This window comes from Nomascus leucogenys, chromosome 17, assembly GCF_006542625.1.
Source record: "Nomascus leucogenys isolate Asia chromosome 17, Asia_NLE_v1, whole genome shotgun sequence".
NCBI lineage: Eukaryota > Metazoa > Chordata > Mammalia > Primates > Hylobatidae > Nomascus > Nomascus leucogenys.
The window spans coordinates 21,127,379-21,133,654 of NC_044397.1; the positions used below are offsets into that span (position 1 = coordinate 21,127,379).

Here is a 6,276-nt window from a genome sequence, read left to right on the forward strand (position 1 = left end):
TTTAGGAACTCTAAAGAATATGGTCATTTTCAGAAATAAAAGTAATGGTGTATTCTTTTATATGGCTATGCTCTGACCCACCACTAAATCACGCAGACCCATTTCACCTGCCTCTGGCAAAATAGTCTCTTTTCTTTCACAACCAGGTATGGATTTTTTTTTTCTGTTTTATTACATTATTGCAAGCAATGCTGCCTGCCAAACCGCATGCTCTTAAACTGAAATGGCTTCTAGGCAAGTACTGGATTATCTGTGACAGTAAATCAGTCACTATGCTTGGCCTAGGTACCACAGCAGTTAAATACACGTCTTTGGCTTCAGGAGGGGAAACCTTCCTTCAAATACCCAGTTCAGCTTCTAATAAGGCCTTTTGAAAAGGTTTTTATTTAAATAGTATTTTAAATCACCAAGAAGTTTATTGTGAGGTTTGATATGAGATATAAAGGCCTGAAAAGATAATAGGCAACAGTTCTGAATTAAACACTGAATGCATAACAAGTAAAAGCAAAATATTTAAAGTTATTTTAACATTTAAATTATTCCACAAGAAAAAACTTTTGAGAGTCATGAAATGTCTGGCCAGTGCTCACTATATATGAATTGAATGCTCTAGCTGTGTATACTGCAAGCAGGAAATAATGCCTAACACAACAGCATATTGGAGAGTAGACTCAGTGTTTTCGGTGTGCACTGGTGGATGGATTTCTTTATCTCCTCTGGGAGGGATAAGATCCAAAGGTTAGAACAGGCTCAAATAAATTCAGTTCAGTATGTGTGGTCTCTTCTGAATTATTCCAAAGCCTTACTGTCTAGCTTCAACCCTGTTCCCCTACTTCATGTTATCTCAATTATATATCTATGAAAAATTGGAGAAAATAGTATTCGTTTATTTGTAAAGACATTAGAGATTCTGGACATTAGAGGATGCCTGAAGCACAAAAGTACAGAGAGTATAAAGATAATCATTTCTATAGATCACCTATTGTTATGTTTGTCTTGTCACTCATAGCTTTTCATATCTTCACATGTACCACATATTTTCAAGAAATAAAGAAGAAAGATATATACGTTGATATTTTTGTTTATATATTCCCCCACATATCTTAAACATAACTTGCTATCTTATATTTATATTATCTTTATATCTAAAAATCAAAGAGCTCCTCAGGGATGATTTTATACAGTGTGGCTAAAACGTAGAAATGGAGTCAAGGACGCTGAAACACTTGGAAATTAGGTAAATAATGACAGATTATTCACAGCAGTGCCTATTATACAGTAAAAAATAAGAAGTAAATTTATGTATTAGACTTGCTAAAATGTGACCAACAAGACTCTTGCCAGGTGTCCTAATGAAAGTGATATTGTCTTTAAACCCTGCATGGCAATCCCTGATATGCCTCCATGATATCCAGGGAAGACAGGACAGCCTGGAAGTCCAACCACTTCCTTAAGAGCATCCAACTTTTAGATGATTAACCAAAATGCCTCATTGTGGAAGTGACAATGTGGGTTCCAAGCAGATACAGATCCACATATACTTCTGATGGAAGTCTGTGGAGCTGATGGACAAGAACACTATAGTTCACAAGGCCATCTGAGGCCATCCAGAAAACAACTCAGCTCTGGAGAAACTGTTGCCTTATATCTGAGGGAATGTGGGCTTTGTGTTCACTAAGGAGGGCTTCACTGAGATTAGGGACATACTGCTGGCCAATAGGTGTCAGCTGATGTCTGTGCAGGTGCCATTGCCCCACCTGAAGTCACTGTACCAGCCCAGAACACTAGTCTGGGGCCCAAGAAGTCATTTTTCTTCCAGGCTTTAGGCATCACCACTAAAATCTCCAGGGTCACTATTGGAATCCTCAGTGATGTACAGCTGATGAGGACTGGAGACAAATTGGAAGCCAAGACACACTGCTGAACATGCTGAACACTGCCCACCTCTTCTCCGTTAGACTGATCATCAAGCAGGTGTTTGACAACAGCAGCATCTACAACCCTTAAAGTCCTTGCCATCACAGAAGAAACTGCATTCTCACTTCCTGGAGGGTGTCCACAATGTTGCCAGTGTTTGCAGATTGATTACCCAATTAGACGGGAATTCTCTGAGGATTAAAATAAAAACTCAGCATAGTATATCATCTAAAGCAGACAATCCATTAACTACTTGGTGAATAAGGGCACTAACATTTTTCGTGGGGTGGTAGCACTAGAGACATGGGCAAAGAGCCTACCTTCTTTAAATGGATTCCAGGACTAATCTTTACTTTGAGGCAAAGGAAATGTCAGATATTTTAGATATAATTAAAGATGTCTCTGGTTTTGACTAATCTTGATTATTCTCTTCTTTCAGTTTAACTTTAATTTGCTTTTCTTTTTCCAGTGTCTTATAATTCCAGTGAAAGTTCATGTTATTGATTTCAAATTCTTATTTTTTAATGTAGACGTTTAATATATGTTATAAATTTCCCTTAAGCATTGCTTTAGCTATATTCCACAAGTTTTGATAAGCTGCTTTTTTCATTTTCATTCATATCAAACTATTTGCTAATTTCTCTTGTAACTACTTTGACCCATTTGCTGCTTAGAAATGTGCTATTTAATTTTCAAGTTATTTGTAGATTTCCTGGATTTTCTTTTGTTATTGACTTATAATTTTCATTGTGGTTTGAGAACACACTTTGTATTATCTAAATTCCTTTCCATTTATTGAGGCTTGTTTTATGACCTAACAGGTAGTTTATCCTGCAGAATTCTCCATGTACACTTAAGAAAAATGTGTATTTTGCTGTTGTTTAGTGGAGTGTTCTATAGTTGTCTGTTAAGACTGTAGTTGTTTAAGACTTTTATTTCCTTATCGATCCTTTGCCTAGATGTTTTATCTATCAATGAATTTATTGTTGAATTATTTATTTTTCCCCTCAAGTCTGTAAGTTTTTGCTTCATGTATTTTGGGGCTCTGTTGTTAGGTCCGTATATGTTTATAATTATTATATTTTGGATAGATTGATTCTTATATAATTTTAAATGTTGTCTCTAGTAATAATTTTTGCTTGAAATCTGTTGTGACCATTGCCATTCCAGCTTTCTTTTGGTTAGTGTTTGCATAATATATTTTTTCCATCCTTTTATTTCAACCTATTTGTATCTTCAGATCTAAAGATTGTCTTCTGTAGATAGATAGTATGTAGAGAGATCATGTTGGGTTTTTAATCCATCCTGCAATCTCTGCCTTTTGTTTGGAATGTGTAATCTATTTACCTTTAGTACAATTACTAATAATTTGGAATATGTATCTGCCATTTTGCTATTTGCTTTTGACATGTCTCATTTTTTTTTGTTACTTTACTCTTCCATTACAGCCTTCTTTTTTGTTAAGGAGATATTTTCTATTGTATTATTTTAATTCTATTGTTTATTTTACTAAAATTTAAAATTATATTTCCTTAGTGGTGGCCCTGGGGATTACAATAATCATCTTCATTTATAAGAACATAGTTTCATTTTATACTAACTTAATTTCAATAGTATACAAAACCTTTGCACATGTAGTATACAGCTTTATATTCTCCTTCCTTCTTTTGCTGTTGTCATACAAATTACATCTTTATATTTTTGCACCAATCAATGCAGATTTAAGTATTACCTTATCCAGTTTTTAAATAAAATCAGTTAGAAAAAACATGCACAAAAAATACATTAATACTATCTTTTATATTTGCCTGTGCAGTTTATTTTTGCCAGTGCCCTTTATGCCCTCATGTTGATTCTAGTTGCTATCTGTACTATCTAATTTTTTTGTTTTGTTTGTTTTTATCTAATTTTTTTTGTTTGTTTGTTTTGTTTGTTTGTTTGTTTGCCTAAAGGATTGATTCTCTTTAGTATTTTTTCAAGGGCAAGTATGGCAAGTATGTTAGTGATGAGTTCTTTGTTTTTGTTAATCTGGCAATGTCTTCACTTCTCCTCCAATTCTGAAGGAGACTTTTGCTAAATACAGAATTCTGGTGTACAGTCTTTTTTCTTTCAGTACTTTCAATATGTCAGTCCACTGGTTTGGCCTCCACTGTTTTTCATGAGAAATTAGCTGTGAATCCCACTAAGTATTCCTTGTAGGAGATGAGTTTCTTCTTTCTTGCTGCTTTAAAGATTCTTTGTTTTCCAGTTTTGAAAGTTTGCATATGATATGTCTCAGTGTGGAGCTCTTTGAGTTCTTTCTACTTGGGGTTCATTGAGCTTCTTGGATATGTAGATTATAATGAAAGCATAATCTACATTTTGTTACAGCTTTTACAACCAAAATTTGAAACTTCCTTTTAAAAACTGGGAAGGTTTTGGCTAAATTTTTCAAATATTCATTCTGCCCCTGTCCCTTTCTCCTCACTTTTGTGAACTCACATTTTACATAGTTGGTATACTTTGTGGTATTTTGCAGATTTTTGAGGATCTGTTTAATTTCTCTCCATTCTTTTATCTTTCTTATTTTCAAACTAAATAATCTCAATTGGCCTCTGTTACATTCACTGACTCTTACTTTTGCTAGCTCAAGTCTGCTATTGAGGCCCTCTAGTGAATTTTTTATTTCCGTTATTCTACTTTTCAAATCCAAAATTCATTTTTATTTTTTTTCTGGTATTTTCTTTCTTTCTTTGTATTCTCTGTTTGATGAGACATCATTCTCATATTTTCCTTTATTATTTTAGATGTTATTTTCTTTAGTTCTTTGAGTATACTTAAAATAATTGACAAAATTTTTGACCAATAAATCCAGTGTCTGGGCTTTCTCAAGGACAGTTTCTATTAATTGGTTTTTTTCCTGTGTGTGAGCCATAGTTTACTGTGTCCTTGCATGTTTTGTAATTTTGTGTCAAAAACTGGACATTTTATAATGTGGCATCTCTGAAAATGAGATTTTCTCTCTCTTTTGTGTATATTATTGCTACTGTTTATTATTGTTGTTTGTTTAGTGACTTTACTGGAGTAATTCTGTAACATCTATAAGTTTTATTGCCACAAGATTCAAGCTTTTTCCTCCTTGGATATATAACCCTTGATTACTGCAAACCTTTGTTTAATTTCCAAAGTTCTGAAAAAGTTGGTTTTTGATAATTTTACCAATTTTTTGTTGCTTTTTATAAAATCTTTAATGCTCCATCGTTACTTACATTGTCTATTCTTAAGCTAGAAGCTTAGATCCTTGGTTGTAGAACATTTGTTTTGTTGTTCTAATATAATCATTTAAAGCTACAGATTTGTCTCTAAGCACAGATTTGTCTCTAAGCACTGCTTTGTCTAGGTACCACACATTTTATATATTGTGTTTATTGTAATTTGTTTCAAAATATTTAAGTTTCAATCTTGAGTTCCTATTTAGTACATGTGTTACTTTGAAGTACCATATTTAATTTCCAAACACTTGGGGATTTTCTAGATATTTTCTGTTACTGATTTCTAATTTTATTCCATTGTGGTCACAGTACATACTCTGAAAACCTCAGTCTTTCTGAAATTTACTGAGACATATTTAATGACACAAATCATAACTGATTCTGTTCACCATTTGATGTATACTTGAAAATAATGTGTATAATATAATTATTTTATGTCATATTAGTGTTCTGTTAAATATCAATTAATTCAAGTTTCTTGTTTAGACTTTTGTATTTCTTCAGATTTTTTGGTCCACTTGTTCCATAAATTAGGGAATGAAGGGTGTTACAAATTTATAGCCATGCCTTTTGAGTTTTGCATTGCTTCTGTTACTTCCATCAGTTTTCGCTTCATAAAAGTGCCTTGTTTTTAAGTGCATACATAAATAGAATTGCGTTATTTTGATGAATTACCCATTTCACCGTTTAAAAATTGCCTATCCTCATCTCTTATAGTATTTTCCTCTTGAAATCTACTTTTTCTCATATTAATATAACTATGGTAGTTTTCTTAGGCTTATTGTTACATGCTATATTATTTGCCATTCTTATACTTTCTAACTATTTACATTTTTGTATTTGTAGTGCACCTCTTATAGATAATATAGAATTTGGTTTCGCTTTTTTATAGTCCAACAAACTCTGTGTCTTATTTGGAGTGTTCAGTTTTTATGTATTTCATATAATATTTATAATTAATTCTACTTTTTGTTTTCTATTTCACTCTTGCTTTTTGTTTCTTTGTTGTCTCTTTACTGACTTTTTGGGGTTAACTGAAATTTTTAAGTATTACATTTTATTTTCAATATTGGTTTCTTAGCTACATGTCTTTTTAATTTTTTTTGGT

At 32.6% G+C, this 6,276-nt stretch overlaps 1 pseudogene; it reads left to right on the top strand.

The window, feature by feature from the left end:
- The first annotated feature begins 1,404 nt into the window (after window positions 1–1,404).
- LOC115830952 lies at window positions 1,405–2,177 on the top strand (annotated as a pseudogene).
- Window positions 2,178–6,276: the final 4,099 nt, after the last annotated feature.